The sequence below is a fragment of the Anas acuta genome, chromosome 2, assembly GCF_963932015.1.
Source record: "Anas acuta chromosome 2, bAnaAcu1.1, whole genome shotgun sequence".
Classification (NCBI taxonomy): domain Eukaryota; kingdom Metazoa; phylum Chordata; class Aves; order Anseriformes; family Anatidae; genus Anas; species Anas acuta.
In genome coordinates, this window is record NC_088980.1 from 39,474,805 (window position 1) to 39,495,787 (window position 20,983).

A 20,983-nucleotide genomic window follows, 5' to 3' on the forward strand; every position below is an offset into this window, starting at 1 on the left:
AAGACTTTAAGACTTTAGAGTCCCAAGGAGAAAAACAGCCATGCACAAGATGAAAGAAAGCAAGTTAAAAATGTGTTCCCTGAATGCAATACAAACAACATAGACATTGTTGTTTTTTAAAGTATGGCATCTATTTCTACTTTTTTTTTTTTTTTAAGAGGAAAATATACGTCTGTGGGGGTTGGGGTGGACATGACACTATAAAAGGTAAAAAACACAACATGGAAGTATGTTAAATAGAATATTGCTCTTCTCAGCTCATAATGAGAAAGATTTCATCACCATTTCAGCCATATCACTTTGTTTTCCACAGGTTTCAGCAGTGAATCACATTCAAATTGTTCCCAGGAGCACACTAAATTATTTTTCAAGATTTGATTTATTCTCACTAGTAACAGCTATAATTTATGATAGATTCCATTTTGTCTTTCCATGCTTATAAAACAAGCACATGTAAGCAGAAAACATCTAATATGACAGAGCATCACAGCGGGAAAGAGATTCTGTAAATGTGGTTATTTTATAATGGTTTAAAAATGTAAAGAAATACATCAAATAATATTATAATATGAAAAAAAGAGATGTAGAGATGTAAATATTACTGTTATTAATCAATTCCTTCATTTTGTCTGTCATATGTTCTAGTGACATCCACCCTGAAAATTTCTTCAACTCAAAAGCACAGATTGTGTCAAATGAGGCACTAGTAAAAATAACGCAGTAAAAACAAACACACAAACAAACAAAAAAAGTGGCCTGTTTTGGACATTCCATATGATATAATGACCAACGCAGCTGGATAATTATAACAGCTGAAAAATTCTACTGGTGAGACACGTTTGTGATTAATTATTATAAGGTACCCATGAAGATGGTGATCAGTATTTATGGTAGTGGAATTTGCCAAAAGCAGAAGACAGGAACACTGAAACAGTAAAAGATAAGCCAGAAAACTGTAATGGCAGTGCAAGAAAGACAATGGGAGTATTATAACCTTTAAAGGACCCACCATTTTTAAGATGTTTGCTTTTATATGAGATTTTTTCTTTAAAAAAAAAGATGAAAACTTAAGTGTGCATTGCAGAGGAATTGCAAGTTACAGGGTTGAGGTTGTCTCCAGCTTTAAAAGAGAAGGCTCCTTGCTGAGATCTTGTAGGTCTGCACTATGGAGATAATTCAATTTTCTCATTTCTGACACAACTCAAGCGAGAAAAGCCAGGGTTTGCTAGCATCCAAACAGATGGTAAACTCATACATTATACTTCACAGCCACATTTCTGAAGGATGTGTACTAATTAAAAAATATGTATTTTCATCAATGTCAGATTTTCTACAGGGTAGTATTATAGAGCCTCAATGTCAATCCATAATATACTAAAACATTGTTACAATTCAATTAATATATGCAGAAATGTATTTCCTTTTTTTTTTTTCCTAAACATTTTAACATATGTATGTATAAAATATCTTGAGGAATACTTAAAAAAAAAAAGAGAAATTTCAAAGTCTGGTTTAGAAACGATCTTGAAATACAGTAATATTTATTGCAACATACATTCAAACCACTATCTGCAAATAAAGGATGAACTAGAAACTCATAGCAGAAGGCCAAAGGACAGGAGAAAGATTTTAGTACAGCAACTCCATTCCTGATACCCTCTGGGAAATGCCATCTCCCAGTTCACATTCAACTCTTTATTAGGTCATTGAATGACCACTTGAATGAGATTTTGAAACGAGTACTAGAAGATGTAAGAAAATTAGCAATGGAATTTAATCTCACCACCAGGTCCCTAGGCTGCAGAGAAAAGGTGAGAACAAAATCAGCTGCACAAGCTGACTTGACAACAAAGGAAAAAGCTACTCATCCAAACATAAAGTTAGCACAATGTCCAATACTAAACTGTCTGCTTCTCCCATGCCAAAAGGGCAGGGGGAGAAGGAGACAAAGTGCCCTGAGCACAAGTAGTATAGAAAGGAATGTTAATAGATGAAAAAAACAATATTTCACACTTTTTTTTTTTTTCCTCTGGTTAAAAACTACTCTTCTCATCCACCCAGAAAACAAGAAATCCAGAAAAGTTATGCTCAGGCTTTGGCATTTCCTTCTGTCCTGCACCTGAATGGAACCATGATCTCAGAAGACAGACAAGAGAGAAAAAAGGCAATCAGAAAATGGAAATCATCTGGGATACAAGTCTCTGATTTAATGTTCCAAACATTTTGGAACCTTCAGTCTCTTTCTGCCTTCTTAAAATTATTTTTCTTGTAAAAGTAGTCAGATTTCATTAGGCCGGAGGGAGATAACCTACTCTATTTCTCTATTTTCAGTGGTCTGAACACTGTTGTTGTTTGTTTTTTTTTGTGTCCTGTGGATCAGTGACAGCCCACAGATGTGGGTGGTAGCCCACTTTCAAGTTAGTCCTACAAGTTCACTTTTTTTTTTTTTTAAGCTTCAAAGAAAGAAAATGGCTCTTGATTTCTGAGAGGACAAATGCTAGAGCAGAACCCCTAACTTGTATGCCAGCTCTTTTGATGCATTTTGATGGCATCAGTTGATACCAGCTCTGATTCAAAAACGAAGATTCAAAAAAAAAAAAAGCTTCTTTCCCCAACTTCACTGCAAGAAATCTAAAAAGATTTCTGAAAAATAATATTCACTTGGCTAACTGATGTGGAAAATAGGAATTTAGAAAAGAGAGACTGTTTTTTAAAATCAGCTTTTATGACAGTCTGCAGAAAAAGACTCATAAAACTATGTCCATGCCCATAAGAAGAAAAACATTACAAGAACAGCAATTTCATTTCATGGGGTTCATATTTAGAAAAACAGACGAAAATTAGATAATATTTTCCAACTTCCTGTAAAAAAGAGATGGCCCTTATTTCTACATATATGTATATAAATAAATAAATATATGTATATAGACAGATATTCATACATATTAAATATAGACAGCTGCTTTGTATATGCACAGAGTATCTTTCTTACCAAAGAAGAAATAATAGTTTAAAATGTTTCATACATAAAAGAACAGAGAGGAAAAAGATTTCTAATATTTAACCATTCATCTTGATGCATACATTGCTGAGCACCTGATGGACTATAACTAGCACTGTATGGTCAATTAGTGTTGTTGAAGCCTGGTATTAGAGACCCCACTGCAAGCAAACAGCTAGACTGTATGGAATATGTCATTCTTTCCTCATGTGTTCTTTTGTCATCAGAAAATACCCTGTCAACAAAGATTTTAATTCTGATTATAAATCATTAAAATCTAAAGAAGCATTTTTCAGAAGTGCATTTAGATGACAAGTTACATTTTGTATTTCCATTTATTTCATTGTAATTATAAGAATTTATTCTCTTTTGGTACTTCACCAGTTGATCATTGACAGTGTTGTCAGGGTAAGACAGACTCAGGCATCTATTTCTGTCTTTCAAATTTCTTGACATTTATTTAAATTATCATAATCTGTTTCATTATAAGCAAGAATTTTGTCTTGATTTTTTTTTTTTTAATTTTGCTTTTAGAATTCTAATCTCACAAAATTTTCAAGTCAGCTTTCTCCTCTGCCTTTGCAATAACTTAGGTAATGTTTAAGTAATTACTTGTAAGCAATTGACTTACTAGTAAGAATTTTAAAGGAGTATCTTAAGAAGTCCTAAGCAGAAAAAATTATCTAGAATACTTCAGAAGTTCTACTGTAGAAATCAGCAAAACCTAGTTTTGATAAGAAAACTTTTGTGAGATCCATTCTAACCCTTTTATTTGAAAGAATTCATTTAGAGTAAACACTTCAGGGAAAAAAAAATTAATCTTATGACAATACATCTAAACTCAGACTGAACAATATCATGGCTGGATAGCTTAGAGTGATTTCTCTTACCAGTCTTTTTGTTTTCTTTCTATCTTCTGACAGAAACGTATAGCATAACAAGCCTACTAAATCAAGTACAACGCTAATAACCATACAAAAATAAAAAAGCAAAGTACCAGGGAAAACATCTATCTATTAAACTGCAAAATGTATATGGTGATCCATGGAGGAGAACGTACTGGAACACAATAGGAAGCACTGTCTAGGTATAATCAAATGCACTGCCAAGCACTGATTCAGTAACATTATAATACTATGTTACAGTCATTTAATTAACCTAAATGAGGAGAAAAAAATAAAGGAAAAACAAAACAAACAAACAAAAACACCTCTATTCTGTTTGTTGGTATGTAAAGAGTTTACAAGAATACATGTTTTTAAGTTACCTGACAAAAAAACAAATAAACAAACAAAAACTTTCTGTTCATGTCAACCTAAGATACAAGTCTTGCTTACTTCCATTTTGGTGTTAAAAAACTGTTTCAGATAAGATTGCTTATTTGACCTGAAATGTAATATTTCACACTAGACACCTGTAGTAAGAGGAAAGAAAATAGATGAATAAATTCATATTACTACTAGAAGAAAGACAGATCATCTCCTCTCCCTCTAAGAAAAGATACAAGGCAGGTTGCTCTCAATTTCTCCAATTAAGGCTGCTCTGCCTCGATCAAAGCGTGGTCTCTAGAGCAACAGAAGAAAAAGAAACCATTGTATAATACATTTTACCATTCCTCAATGTAGAGCTGTGAGGGGGCCATGCACTTTTATTTTAGGTAGCTTTTTCTCATACTATGACAAAAACGTATCCATTTTTAAGTGGGTCAGAGGATTTGTGTCAGATACTTTGAAAACTTTGTGTAGCCTTTTGCCAGTATTTTTTCATTGGTTGCTAGCTTGGCAAAGAATAACAATGGGTCACTTATCTCAGTTCATTTTTACTTAAAACGATTAATAAAAACTTGTTAAGAAACAGCATTTCAAGTAATTATATGTATACGTATATGAGCCAACTTTTAATCATTTTTCTATCAAGTCACTGACAAACTGCATGCCAAAGATGGCACAAGCCATAATGCAAAAGCACTGCACAGATTATACTTTCAAAGACATTATATTCAATAATCAAGGAAGACTGAAATAAAATCAATGCACTCTAGCAACCATATTTCCAAAGAGCTGACAAAATGAAAAATTATTTTACTCACCTTTCCCAATATTTAAAGCTTCAAGTGTTTTATAAAATAAAGCAATGTATTGTCATAATCACAAAAAGATATGAGTACTGTATGAGCACATCATGGAGCAGAGTACATCAGAACAGTTAACTTCCTCAGGGCTCTACTATGAGTGTGTTCTCACCATGTTACATGCACCTTTAATATAGTCTTATATAAAATCCACAGTGAAACAACTGTGTACACAGTATGCATAGGACACTTACAAGTAATTTGTATACTAAGAAAACATTTGCTTAGTTGCTTGTCTCTGATCCAACTATGTCCAAGGTAAAACCAACATGTTTTCTGCATTGTTGAGTAGACTGTTGAAATCCCAACAGTATTACACTACGAACAGTCCAATCAAAACATTTCAGGTTATCTCAAGCCTTCTACAATCTGCCTGCTATTTTCTTTTGGAGAAAGCCATTCAAGTACATCATTGCAAATACTATAAAACTTTGCTGACTTATTTCCCTGATGGTAAAGTCAATAAAAGAACTTATGACTTGACGTCTAGCACATGTTTCAGCCAAGAAACCTAAATCTAGACAATCATTTATTTCAGTCCTGAAGATATGTACTTCTAGAGATAGCTGGTATAAGAATTGTGCCTCTGGGCTTCTTATTGCATTTAAAAATGAAATAGAAAGGGAAAAAAAAGTGTATAAAGATAAATACATACATATATATCTATTCTTATAGACAGTTCAGATCTGAATTTAGATTCTAAAGCTTACATCTTGGCCAGTCATCTCCCCGTGTAAAAACCCTGCCACCCCTATAGAGAAATTAAGATCATTTTTTTCCCCTCTTTCTAATGTCTGTCAAGTTCAACCCAAAGTCTGATTGAAATAGGCATGTTCCTGGTTAGAATTCAATTGAAAACGGCTCAAACCACACTAAATTTAGCTTGTCTGCTCATACCCAATGCACAAGAACTCAATACTTCATGCCATAAAACTATTCCTTAACTCCTGAAAGACAGGATCTGTGCACAACAAGGCTATGCAACCTCTCGAGTTAGGTGGAGGTATCTGAATCATGAATTTGTGCATTTTAACTGGCTGATATTCAGTAATTAATGTTTCTACTATTAAATCTTAGCTTCTCATAAACACCTCTGAAATTTACACTTGAGACTTCAAACAGAAGTCAAATTAGTTTAGTAGTTTTAATTTACTGTTGATCCTGTTCCAACTTAGCAGCAATCTGTTAGCAACAAAAATAGTATTTGATAATGTATTATAACAGACCTAGAAAGTAACATGCTCATTATATGGTTGACAGAAGAAAAAGCATATGTACGCATTTATGCAAAAAAAAAACAAACACAGGTCTAGCAATGCCTAAATGGGACATGGGATACATCAAACCTAAATGTGTTACAGGGAAACAGTGAGAATTCAAGGTCTAGATCTGGGAAGACAATAAACATATTTTCAGAGAGACAGAAATAATTCTTATTGTTTTCTGTGAGTTTCTGGACAACACTGGGATTATGTTCAACCCAGGTACTCAGTCTATCTATTGTAATACACTTCATACAGCCAATAAATACCCCAGCTTAATCCTCTTTCACCAGCCAGTTGAATTGAACATATTCAAACATACCAGTTTCCCTGAAATTGTACTGATCTTAATTTCTTCGATACCTGGTCTTCCTTCTACTTCTCCAGATCATTCATTTCAGTGTCTTTTAAGTGAGGCTTCTTGATCTTTCCCTTGATTTCCTGAATATAGATCTGTGTCACCAGTCTCACAGAATCTTCTCTCTAAGCAGTTTATAATCATAAGCCACTCAACAACTTTGGTATGGATAAAGCATAGATCTGTTTCTGTACTTCTTATTTGCCCAAAAGCAAAATGTCAGCCTTTCTCCAGATCCTGTTACAGAGAGCAGTAACCATCAATTCAAGATAAGCTTTGCTAATACAGTAATTTTTGGTCTTGAATCCTTCAAATATTTCCTGCTTAATCTTCTTATGTGGTCATGTAATTTAGGGCTGAAAATTGGCCCAGAGCTTCAGCATTTAATTAAAAAAAAAAAAAAAAAAAAAAAAAGTAAACAGGCATTTTTACTGTTGATTATTATAGCAATTTTCTCCAGCAGCCTTGCTGTTGCCTCTTACCATCATAAAGATTAGTTCTTACTTTGTTTTCTGATTATCTGAGAACCATTTTGTCCTTTTCTTTTGTCCCTTTCTTCTATCATATTAAATATGATTTTTATTATTATTTTTTTTAACATTTGTGGATCCTTCTAATTTAACATTACTTATTTAATCCTGCAGGACAAAATCCTGTTCCTGATCAGACAGTGATGCCTATTTCCTTCATCTACTGCTATCTCACTTCTCTCACTGTCACCTTTCTCAGACGTAATATACTGACCATTCAAATTCCTAGTTGAACCCTGCTATAATACCTAAAATAGGAAAATAATAGATCATAGAGAGGATATAGCCCTCTGAGCTGCAAACTGGTCATTATTGCACTTCCTTAAATTTCTCTTATGAGGAGGATTCTGCATTATATTCCAATGTTTCAATTCCCCTTGGTTCCTGTAATTTGTTGTTAAGAAGATCCTGGAGGTACTCTCCAGACCCAGCTGCCTTGCACTGAGATGACCTCTTTCTCTGGCCATGAAGCTTGAAATTGAAGGCTGAAAACAGCTGATTTTCATCTAACAGTCTTGATCTATTTTTTAATATTTTTTATTTTATTTTTTATTTTATTTATATTATTTTTTATTTTTATCTGCTCTAATGTGCTATAAAAGATCTAAAATGAAGAAAGGACTTTGAATTTTAAATATTTTCTTCATTATTTCTTATTATTTCTTATATATTAAATATTCTTAATATTCTTAATATTTTCTTATTATTTCTTCTAAACACACAGCTTAGAGCATATATATAAACTGTCAAAATTTCTATCATAGCTTCAGGTCAGAAAAAAAAAGGAGGACAAGTAAAGAAACTTGAAACAAAATTTACTCTGCATTGTCAAACAGTGGGAAACAGCTAGATGTAGTCTTGTTTTTGAACAGCTAGTTTTGAAACTTGAGGTTTTAAATTGTTTTCCATTAACTCAGCCAAAAGAACCTAACCATGAACTATAATGGAATAATGTACTTTGAATGTAGAAACACTAAAATTCCATAAAAATGAAACAGGTGATGAAAAGATATATTTTGAAGTGGAAATCACAAGACCCAGTGTAAAAGAATAGTATTTGTCTGACCCATGATGGAAAATCCAATTTTACAATTTTTACACACGAGATCCTAATTACATACTAAATGGTGACTGATAGGGATAAAACATCAGAGAAAGGTGATTGAAAGACCCAGAATTAGTCATCCAAGCTCAAAAAAGAAAGATCAGATAGCCCAAAGTAAATATCCAGTACCAGAAAGTAGACAGTGGTACAGAAGTGAGAAGGGCAGATAAATGCCAACATACTTCTAGAAAAGGGAGCTGGGCAAAAAAAAGGTCACCTCAAACTTGAAGTTGCGATCCATGTGAAAAGTAATTGATGAAGTTGCTCATGCTGTGGAAAATTACGTCAGCCGAAACAATCCCTAACATTTTGCAAAAGACATAAAAGCTCATCTGGATTTCTGCTAGAAATTGCAGAGAAAGGATGACAACAGCAAACCCTGAGAAAGACATAACAATAGGGCAGAGGTAGATTACAGCAGGACTGAGAATAGTAGCAAAAGAAAATTGGGGAAATGAAGGTTCTTTACAGTGGTAAAAGAATCACAGAATCACAGGCTGGAAGAGACCTCAAGATCATCGAGTCCAACCTCTGACCTAACGCTAACAGTCCCCACTAAACCATATCCCTAAGCTCTACAAAGTTTAATTTTGTTCATGAAGAAAATATTTTAATTGCAATATTATGTACAGACATCCAAGCAGCCACTTTCGGTAATATAAAGCATAAATATAAGCATAAAACAGGTATTTCCAGGGAAAACTTCGTCACCTCTTACAAAACCGTAGCCAAACCTAGGGAGTTCATATGTTTCATATGGAAGTTCATATGGGAGTTCAGTGTTTCATATGGAAGCGGCACCCACAAAAACTTCATGTCACTATGTGTGTATAAAGGAAGCAGTTTTGTTATTTTCGACCCCCTTGAATGAAGTTTCATGTCTTTACTTACAGGAGGCCCAGCTAAGCTAAAACAGAGGATGACTCAACTGCCACAGGCAACTGGTGACAGGCAGCTTTTCTGCCACTCATTTCCTCTGACAACAGAGGCCTTTTTTTCTCCTAAGAAACTACTAAGTCACGTAAAAGAGTTTATACTGATGGCACCACAAAAAAATGGACGTCTGAAGCAAAAGAGGCAATTTTTTCAACTTTCTACTTCTTCCCTGATTTTGTTGTCCTATTTAACGTCAATGAAGAATACAGTTTTCTCTCCCTATTAGATTTGCATGTGTTTCGCTACTTTAGACATCTAAAATATATAAATACACAACTGTCACAATTGGTTCCTTCCATTGTCAATGGATGACCTACATAGCTTATTAATCTGATTCGTTTTTGAGACAGTTTTGAAAGAGGTGAATGATGCCTTTGAATTTGCTGACTGCACTGATCAAAAGGAGAACAGAGCTCAAGGACTTCTTCATTGCATTTCTAGTCAGAACACCATCACACGTACCTGACACAACAGTTTCTAGCAGTGAGCCACTCCTTAGTAAGCACAGGTTTAAATGGTTTGCTCTGAAGTACACTTTTAGATATTTTTTCACAAATGCCCATTTTCCTCAATTGTCGTTACAAGGCCAGACAGGCACAACAACTTCCTCCTTTCTGTCCAATAAATTATTTGTGGCATTTACTACTCTTAGTTACAATGGCAATGTAAACCCAGTATCAATAGTGCTGCTACCACCATTAATACCTTAGGAGAGATCAGCTACCACTGTAACATACAGCAGAGAATAGTGGATTGAAGGGCTGCATTTGGAAATTCTGTTTGTCCACTCAAATATAGCAACTCTAAGTAATAAAATGATGTAAGAAAATGTCCCTTTTCTAAGCCACTGAAATCAGCTATGTTATTGTGGGTGTCTGTAATGCTTAACTGATCGGATTACTTAACTCTGATAGTAAAACAACAGCCCATTTAGTTTAGGGACTAACAGTGTAGGACTTCAGAAGTTTGGTATTTTCCCCACCTTTTGAGCTTTCACTTAAATAACAAGCTTCTCTAAGGTAACCACTTCTCCATAAAACTCTTAAGGCAAAGACTAACATAGTCCATAGCTGCCTAGCGGCCATGGCAGTAATAATCGCCAACCTGGAATATCCTCTAAACACCAGGGCTCCAGGGCTCAGCTTGGAAGCCTCCTGCTGAGAGCTGAGGAAAAGACAAAACAAACACAAAAAAAGCAAGCAAGCAGTCCTGGCAACAATTTCCTTAGAGTATGATAAGCAAGTAATGTACTAATAATATTTGGAACATGATATTGAAGTGTAAATGTATAATTAAAATCCCACTCAACTTTTCTGTTTGCCTTGTGCAACTGGGATAACGAGCCAGATTCAAAGCAGACTGCGAGTGGGCAAGCAATTTATACCAACTGCTCTTGCAAACCTCAGTTCAGCTCACCATACTATTAATCATGGAAGAGAGCAGGAATGGCAACTGTGATCTGAATGAATTTTCATATCTAAACCCCAGGTGAGAACAAAGATAGTTTTCAGATCAGTTACCCCCAGGGGTGAAAAATAATGAGGGAGGAGGCCTGAGTCACTAAATATTATTGAGCTAGCACTTATTACTAAAATAATTATCAGCCTTGGCAGATATAATAGGGAAATCTGTGGCAGGGTCAGTGAGTCACCATCAGCAAAAGAAAGTGTTTCAACATAGAGGGATGGACAATCCTTCTGAAAACAGAAAAAGTCAGTTAGATACCCCAGGGAAGAATCAGAGACGGAAAAAACTTATTACAATTCAATATTCCAGTGAACAAAGTCAAGAGTAATGTTGCTGTGGGCTACAAGGAGTTCTTTTCTAACAACGCTTACTTCTTTTTCCTAAAGAACATTTATTCTTCCCCACAGAATTGCTCTGTTCTCACATTCTCCTTTTCTCAGAAGCACTGCAGGAATCAATACTGAGGTCTTCTTAAAACAAACTCTGGTCTTGCAGACTTCCTATTAATACAATATTCATTGTCAGAGCAGACCATTTAGTGAAAAACAAATAAACCCTCCTCCACAATCAACCTGTTGACTTGAATTTGATCTACAGCAAATTCTTCAGTCACAATCAGCCATAATGTTACTTGGTATTCCTTAAAATATTTGGGAAATCCAAAACATTAATTAATTAACAACTACTAATTTTATCACTGAATCTAAATAATGTGTTATTTAATTATTTTTTTGGGGGGGTTGCCACAAAGCCAATAAAATAATTTTAGACTCAAGTAAAGGGAAAGCAAACAGCTTGCTAGTACAACTTAATCTAATACTATTCATCCAAAAAATTTACTGAACTTTTTTTTTAACAATAAATATCATTTTAGAGTATCAGCATCTCTGTGTGCGAAATTCATGAATGGAAACACCTGAAGACCAAATGCCTATTTTGCATACAAGGGCACAAGTATAAAAGTACTGGCTATTTGCAGCAAGCTCATGCATAGTTTGATTTACATTTTAATAGCAAACTAATAGGGCCAACACAAACCATCAGCTATCAACAAATCATAAACAAGCAGCAGTTACCTAAATGCAGTATACTACCAGTAAAAATCTGATAGACTTAATTTTTAATTCATTAGAAAGATGGGTCAAAGATTTGAATGAGGATTTGGCCTTCAGCAGAAGTTTAGATTTTAGCACAAGCAATTATCTCAAGCTCAGTAGCTTTATCATCCAATTACTGTATAGTAATTTTTTTTACACCTTTCCAAATAAGTAGCAGATGTTCCAGCCTTAGAAACTGCGTACATTAGTAATGAAACACAATTCATGATATATTGTACCCAAGGGCATAGCAATCTTTTGATTAATAAAGTATTTTCATAGGAGCTGTACAACAGACAGACTAAAAGAGTCTTCACCAAGGCACACAAAAATGGCCTAATTTATCATGGTTTGGATGAAAATATTGACCTAGTAAACTAAATTTTGAGGAAGCACATTTTCAGAAGCTGTTATTAAACAAAACAACAAAAAAGCTATTTATCAACAGACTAAAATCTGTTGTTAAAGGTAATCTTTGGAGAATTTATGTTTCAAAAACTATTCTTGTATCACTCATTATAGTCAATAATTTATCTGAGGTGAGAGAGTATGTATTGTTAATCACATGTAGCTTTTATTTACTTGGGACTATTTGAAATGTGGTTGGTGAACTTTTAGACCCAACTCTCCTATTAGAAATTGTACTAAGAACAATATTTACTGTTATTGACCAGTGAAGAATAGTGTTATGAACTGACCTGCCTATTGCTAGATATTGCTAAATGGGTGATCTCAAATTAATTGAGGCCATAAATAGTCAGTAGCCAGGATATACACCTTAGTTTCATTTTATCTGACTAAAAGAAGTATTGTGGGTTCCAAAATTACATAAATGTCATGGACACAAGTGTTTTTTCAACCTGCACGTATTCTCAATGTCAATTAAAAATTAATTAGACTTCTATGCTTTTAACATTTCATGCTTTCTAAGGCTGTTTCTCATTTACACATTCTTATAAATTTTGAACTCTATAAAAGGTTTTAAGGGAGTGAAGTAGCTCATGGGAAGTCACCACATTCATATTAACTGCAGAGTGAGGGACAAAGCAGAAGCCTAGAAGACAATGGAGCCATCAACACAAGGAAATCAAAAACATGGGCTGCACCACTAAACCCAAGTCATACCTACTGTATTTCATAAAGATTGATGATGCCCATAATCAAAAATGTTCCATCCCCATTTAGCACCCATATAACTTTAACATCCATCAAATCAGTAAATACATTAAGAAAGGAAAGATCATATTCAGAGGCTATGCCTAATATGACTCTAAAGATGCGGTTTTGTTCAGTGAGTTACTCTTTTAGTGTTCTTTCCAAGTTACTCTGGGAGAAGCTGTTAAAGTAAAGGCAGACGTGTTGGCATATAAAGAGGCTCTTGTCAAGGAAGAACGTACAAGTTTGCATTATATTTATCGTACTTCCTCTTGCACTCAGATCATCATTTTAAAATTTATCTCATTCCTTCCTTTTACATTAAGGGACGTTAAGGGACATTAATGCCATTCTGTCAATGCTTTAAAATAAAACCAGTGGCATTCAATAACTTCTGTAAGCAATCTTTAGTAAAGGTCTAGAGCTCAAGTGGCTAGCAAGAAGGTAATAATACTTAATACCACTTATAGGTCACATAATATGACAGTTTATTTTAGCTCTGCTGAGCAATAGTATGGGACAGCTAATACCGTTCTCTGTCTCCTTAGTCATAGTTTTAGAATCTGTAGCACTACTGAAGTTGGTTTCCATATCTTCTTCAATACTTTCCAAGACCAAACTGTCTTTTCATTCTCCTTATATGTATACATGAAGCTCCATCAAGACTTACAGGTTTAGGAAACTGAACTTAAATTAAAAATAAGTATGTATTTTGGCTTTTCAAAGGACTTTAAAGACTGCCTGTATAACAATGCATCTTAGTTCTATGCGAAGGAAAATGAGAAAAAGCACAAAGCTCAATTATCTCCAATTAACCTTGCCTGAATTGTGAATATCCCACACCCAGAGGGCATAGGAGCAAAGACAGTGAAATGATGGGTGTCTAACATGCTTGTCAGCAGAAGTATCTTCGTATAACTAAGAATCACACATAGAGTACACAAGCACATAGCAGGATTTATTACATGGGCACGGTAAGATATACTTCAAACTGTTAGTTTTGACAGACTGATGAGCTGCCCAGTGAATATCACAAGTTGCTTGAATTTTTCTGTTACCTCTCATACAGAACAATAATCATGTTTTAGGCCCAATCTGATGTTTGCTAGAGGATTTGAAATTTGAAGCACTGTGTTACAGGCTTCAGCTGAAAGATTTGCCCTGAAGAGCCAATATTGTGTCATGGTCTGTTGTCCAGTCTGGAAATCTTCTGATTGTTAAAAGAGAATAGACTTCAAATGAAGCACACCTACTGAAAGATCTCATTCACATTTTGTTAAAGGAATGAGCAAAGGTTTAGTCTGAACCAACTAATCCCAAGTAACGTGTCACATATTTCTGCAAGTTGCAGACCTATTAGTGCATATGTCAATATTAGGGAGAATTCCAAGATATATCAAGCATAAAAAATAAAATTCTTAAGAACCATCAGTCATTTGGGCATACTGAGTTGCTATGTGCCCAGCATACATCAGTTAGAAAGAAAATTGTTTTTGGAAAGTTGTGGCTGAAAGTTGTGGCACCTTTACAGCTGAACATTTTACTTTAATGAACAATTCACACATCAGAGTAGTATTTGTTAAATAGTACAAATGAATACAAAGGTAAAAAATAGTAACTGAAGTGTAAAGTATTCATTTCATTTTATCTAAAGCACAACGTCCAGTGTTCTGACATTAGCTTTACAAGGAGACTTCACTGCCAATCACCATAAAAAAATGGTAAGATAAATAATGCCCATACCTGATAGCTGGTGCTCAGATACATCTCTGAAAACACATTGCACTGTTCAAAGATGTCAGAAACTTTAGTCCAAACAAATCCTGAAGTTTGGACTAGTTAATCTAGTCTACTAGTAGTAGTAGTACTACCACTATCACTCGTAGTAGACTGCTAGTGCTAGTACTAGTAGTACTACTACCACCACCACTACTAGTAGTAGTACTCTACTCAACTACTAGTTGGGTAGTTAATCAAGATTGACAACAGAGTTCTATGACCACTGAACTACAGTCTGCCATGAAAGAGGTACTCCTCTCAGCCCAGCTAATTGAAACAACCTTGTTAAAATGGTTAAAAAATGTAGCGACTGGAGTCTGGGCATGAGCTCACCACCAGGTAACAGAATTTTTCTGATTTATTCTCTGAACAAGTGAAATATTAAGGAGTGTTTAAAAGCAAAAAAAAATAATAAAATAAAATATAAAATAAAATAAAATAAAATATAAAATAAAATAAAATAAAATATCAAACAGTTTCAGAAGAAGGGAGTATTAGATAACTTGAAATCTTACTGTGAAGGTAATTTTCTACAAAGAGATTCCAGTTTAGGACAAACAAAATATGCCATTGAATCCTGACGTCCTTTGTATTGAGTTTATGGGGCAAGGTTTTGGTAGCAGGGTTCTGCAGGGGTGGTTTCTGTGAGAACAGTCCAGAAGATGCCCCATGTGAGATCAGTCAGCTCCAGCCAGCTCCAAAGGGACCCGCAGCCAACCACAGACAAGCCAATAAGCGATGCTGTTTGTGCCTCTCTAAGAGCAAATTTAAGAAAGGGGAATAACTGCTGTGCAACAGCAGCTGGGGGAGAGGAGTGAGAAGCAGCCGTGCAGACCCCAAGGTCAGTGCAAAAGGAGGGCAGGAGGTGCTCCAGGCAGGCAGCAGCAGTTCCCCTGTGGCCTGTGGAGAGGCCCTTGGTGGAGCAGGCTGTTCCCCTGCAGCCCATGGGTCCCACATGGAGCAGATCTCCATGCTGCAGCCCGTGGAGGAGCCCCCGGTGGAGCAGGTGGATGTGGCCTGGAGGAGGCTGCGGCCCATGGAAAGCCCCCACAAGAGCAGGCCCTGGGCCGGAGCTGCAGCCCATGGAGAGGACCCCACGCAGGAGCAGGGGTCTGGGGGGAGCTGCTGCCCACCCGTGGGGGACCGTGCTGGGGCAGTTTGCTCCTGATGAAGGGACCCTGTGTTACGGACCCACATTGGAGCAGTTGTTGCAGAAATGCTTCCTGTGGGAAGCCCCCGCAGGATCATTTCGGGATGGACAGCATCCTGTGGGAGGGACCCCATGTGAAGCAGGGGCAGAGAGTGACAATGAAGGGGTGGTGGGGATGAAGTGTTGGGGACTGACTGCAGCCCACATTCCCTTGTGCTGCTTGGGGGCAGAAGGTGGAAGAGGGTGGATGGGGGGAAGGTGTTTATGCTTGCTTTTAGTTTCTTACTGCTCTAGTAATAGGTAATAAATTATATTAATCTCCCTATGCTCACTCTGTTTTGCCTGTGATGATAATTGTTACGTGATTGCCCCTTCTTTATCTCAAACCCTGAGCCCTTTTCATTGTATTTTCTCCACCTTCCCCTTTGAGAAGGAAGAGTGAGAGAGCAGTTTCTGTGGGGCTCAGCTGCCCAGCTGGGTAAAATCACCATGTTCTTCAAGAGAAGAAATCCACTATGTGATGAAGTGAGGGCCCAATAAGTTAAATTGAAATAGGTGCTGTGCAGAAAATTATTTAAGCAACACATTAAATGGGTTTGGGTTGACTGTCTGAAAGACATTTAAGATGCTGGTTTGAATTGATGACAAGTTTCTCTACAGTATTTCAGAATAGCAAAAAAAAAAAAAAAAAAAAAAACCACTAATGTGGAATGCCCTGTAAATGTGAATTTTAAAATAACATACATAGATCAAAAACAAAAATTGCTTTTAGAACACAACATAGTGCCTCACACCTCTACAGCATTTAATGTGCTGGCCCACCAAAGTAAGTAATTTCTTATTCCTTAGTCCAAGACTTTCCACATGTTAAATTTGTTGACTATGGCAGAAGGATGTTATATAGACATGATCATTACTGAAATTCAACTGTAATGTCCTTACACACTACTGAAAAGTTAATATTATATGACAGTCAAGAACCTCTACAGAGAACGTGGCTGACATTTTCTTTCAGCAGCACATTGATGAATTACAGAAACTGAGTTTGAAAGACCAGTCACAGAGACTGGAATGCCTTGGGGGAGAGAGGAAAAGTGTTCATGGTATAGTTGTCAGAGAAAAATACCTCTTGATTTTTATGGCTTTAGACTGCTGAAGACCAAGGGCACGATCAAATACCTAATGTTACTCACACAAACAAAGAATTAAAACAGTTCAAATCCAGTTAAATACTGCCTCTCTCAATGGCTTAGCATTTACTAGAAACTGCAGCTATCTTTTACTCTTCACAAAGATAGACTAAGAAAAATTAATTCAGACCATTTCCAAATTATTCTCTTCTCTGTAAGTCTTAGTGTACCTCTTCATTTCTATGCCAAGAGTGTCCTTGCATGCATGAAGAAGTGCTTGTTCTGCAAATTTAAATTGCTGTGAATCGTAGCTACAGGGCTGGTTTCTATATTCTTCTTCTAATCTCTCAGTTAGATATGTCTTTTCTAATCTCAGAAAATTCACACTCCACCAATCCTCAAAACTGTAGTGTCAGCCTTTGGGAGATAAATACTGAAATTCCCTTCCTTTAGGCTTCAGCTTCCAGTGTACTATACTGTGTACTATACTGACTGTCTCTTTACAACAGACTGAAATTGAAATTGTATTTTGCAGCTTTTCTTCTAAGGAGTGATTTACCTATACAAATACAAACATGGTTTTTGTGTCTCTTATATGTGAGACTTCTCTAACATAAAATAATTTTCAAAACATTTACACAATAGTCAATATCCAAGGCAAGACCACTCAAATACAACCTCTCAAATAAGTGCTATTTGACGTCACAATAACATCAAAATATGTACAAAATATAATGATTTGTGTTAAGACTAGTATTAAAGTGCAAGCTCTTAAAAACAGACTATTTATTGCTTCTCTGCCTAAAATAGAAAGCAAATGAGCCACTTGTATTTAAAATATTTTCTTCACAAACAAAAATTCAGAATTATTCACACTGGAGCAAGTATAGGCAGATATAAAAAGCTGTAAAACAACTGAAACTATCATACAATTTAAAACACATTTGTTACTGTTGCTTCCACTAAAGCACGATTTTGAATAAGGAGATCTGAATTCATAATTTTTACATCTTCCATTGTAACAACGTAAGCAACTTGGTAGCCTAAGTCATTGTGAACTTATGAAAAAAGGTCTACAAGCATATAATTATGTTTAATGATTAGAATGTCTAAGAAAAAGGACAGGTAGGACAGGTACCTGGACATTTTTTTTTTTTTTTTTTAATATTTTGAAAACCTAGATTTCCCTATACAACTGGTGGAAGAAATGAACTATTACTAGAACACAGTTCAGATTAAAATAATGTAAATTATATAGTAGTATTTTATGCATTAGGAAGAGAGTCTCTATATCTCCAGTGTAATATGAAATTAGAATTTCTGGTTTGCATTCAAATCAATAAAATGTTACCATTTATTTTATAAGAATTAGATTCTTACAAAGGCTCTTGAAAGGATGGACAGAATTTTCATTATAAAATAAATTCACAGAGTGCAAAATATATACCAGATTGAATCTTATTTAAACTATAGTACAGAATTTTTCATTTGATTGCAACAGCTTAGATCTGATTCACCCTGGTGTTAATTGTTGCCAATGGCTTACACCAGGAAATAGCCTTTTTATTACAGGAACTTATAATAATTGGATGCATCAAACTACAGCAACATTAGCTTCCTCACCTATCAGGGACAGAAAGAAAATTATGTATGCACAGCCACTCTCTGCAGTGCAATTTGTGGGTTCTAATGTTCGAAAAGGACGGCTATCTCAGGAGTACTGTTGCATAGTTGATGTACAGTTGAATATTACTGCTCCCTACCTAATGGCAGTGCACTGAACAACTAGCAAGAAATAAGTGGTTTGTTGCCCCAGCCACAAGGCAGTGCCCTGGCCCTACAGTAACACAAATGTGCTTTCTCCAGCACACACTGTGTGCTCCTCCCTCCCCAGCCAAAAGTGCCTGGGTACTTCCAGCTCCCCCTCTTACTATTTCATGCTCATGGTGGCCAACAGGACTTCTTACATTGGACTGCATAGTAAGTCATGGTTCAGATTAGGAAGAGTACGAAGTACAATACATACTCCATGTGAATACTTCTTTTTCCATTATGAGGTACCCATGTTGTTTTAGGCATTCAGGAGGTACCCCAAGAAAGCAGTCCTGAGGGCTACAAATGGAGAACTGGAATTTCCAGCTGAAATTGGATCCATGTTGTTCCTACAGAAGTCAATGAAAACCTTTTTTTACATCCAAGACAAAGAATGATTCATTAGATAATTGGGTGATTTTGAAAATCATACTACATGATTACCTGTATGTCTAGGCGTCTTAAAATATGAGATAGCCTCTCTGTGCTTCTACTAAATAGCAACTACTCATACAGATACCATGAAGAGATCTATAATTATAAAGGATTAGGATATTTAGCTCTTTTGCCACCCTGAGCATCCAGGATGCAATTTATGATAGACAAAGGCTTTTCCTTCCTAAAATACTGTGATAGAAGTCTGACTGTCCACTGCTTCTTCCAGCACAAGAAGTAGGTGGTGTCAAAGCTAGAAAGCAGCAAGATTAAATGAAAGAAAATGAATCTTCATACAATATATAACTAAACAGTGAAAATTCTGGCCAAGAACTGTTCTGCATGCTTAAAGATGACATGAGTTTAAAGAGAGACTGAACAGACAAAGAAGGAAGAAAAAAAAAATCCTCTGAAGGGCAATAAAAACCTAGAAACCACCTCTGGCTCTGACAGTCACTGAGCTGCAACATTAGAGATTGGAAAAGTATATATTCTTCCTATCTTTTCCTATGCATTTGTTGTCACTCACACAAAGAATGCTTCAGTCTCATGCACTAAAACAATTCCTATATTCCTATAAAATATCTAACATATATCAAAAATCTTTTTCACTCAGCAAAAGCCATCTTCTCATTTTAAATTCCTATTTCTATATGTCAAATGGAAACGTTTATGTACTCATTTTATTATTTGGATAAATCCAAGTGCTGTCACATCCATTTCTTGGCATGCCTGCAATAAACACACTAAAAATTAGGATACCAGATAAAATTAAGCACTTTGGCAATTGAAGTTGGATTATCTCAGCACTGAATTCATTGCCAGCAATGGACACAGCAGGAAAAAACAGTGTGAAAGGACTGAAATGGAGTTTACAAAAGTACAAACAGCTGTCTGCACACAGGGCATCTTCTGGTCTGTTTCAAAATATAACAAGTAGAGTACCTTCAGTATGACAGCACACAAATAAGCAAAGTAACTATCAAAAGGAGGAGTATTAGGGAAAAAGAGGAATATTAGGAAAATGCTGCAGAATCTTATCAATTTATACCAATGCACCCCTTTGTACAACCAGTTTTCAAAAGTATGAAAGATGTTGCTGAAAAGAAACTAAAATGAAGGAGAGAATGCTAAAACATAATTTGGATCATTGACATAGATTTAGGAGTTGCACAGGTCAGATGGAATTCTTTTAGATTTTTGCATTGTTTTTTTTTTGTTGTTTGTTTTTTCGAGGGGAGGGGTGTCCCTATGCAACTGCCACAGAATGTTACTTGCATTTGAACAGTTATGGGACTGTTCCATTTTGCAAAAGTGGTGCAAGCAGGTTTTGACTAGGGGAATTATCGTATTTGAAAAATAACAAAATAAAAGACAAATATTTTTTGTACTGAAAAATGTCTATGCCTAATGGAAGGGCACACTGTGAGGCTGAAAAGATTAGCCTGTAGTTCTGTGATTCTCAAGAAGATGTTGGCAAGTATCCAAAAGGTGACAAAAATGATACAGAGGTGCCAAATGACCGTAAGTACCTGTTGTAAGTGTTTTTGCAGGAATATAATTAAGAACTGAGATTCACATGTATGAGGATGAATTATGTAGAACCCAGAATATCCGAGGCACTAGTTTGATACT

The 20,983-nt window shown here is 35.7% G+C and overlaps 1 protein-coding gene across 4 annotated transcripts in view; it reads right to left on the reverse strand.

Annotated features, from left to right (window-relative positions):
- Positions 1–20,983, reverse strand: part of ZNF385D (zinc finger protein 385D) — a 429,191-nt gene that overhangs the window by 278,308 nt on the left and 129,900 nt on the right. The gene's annotated exons all lie outside the window — the stretch shown is intronic.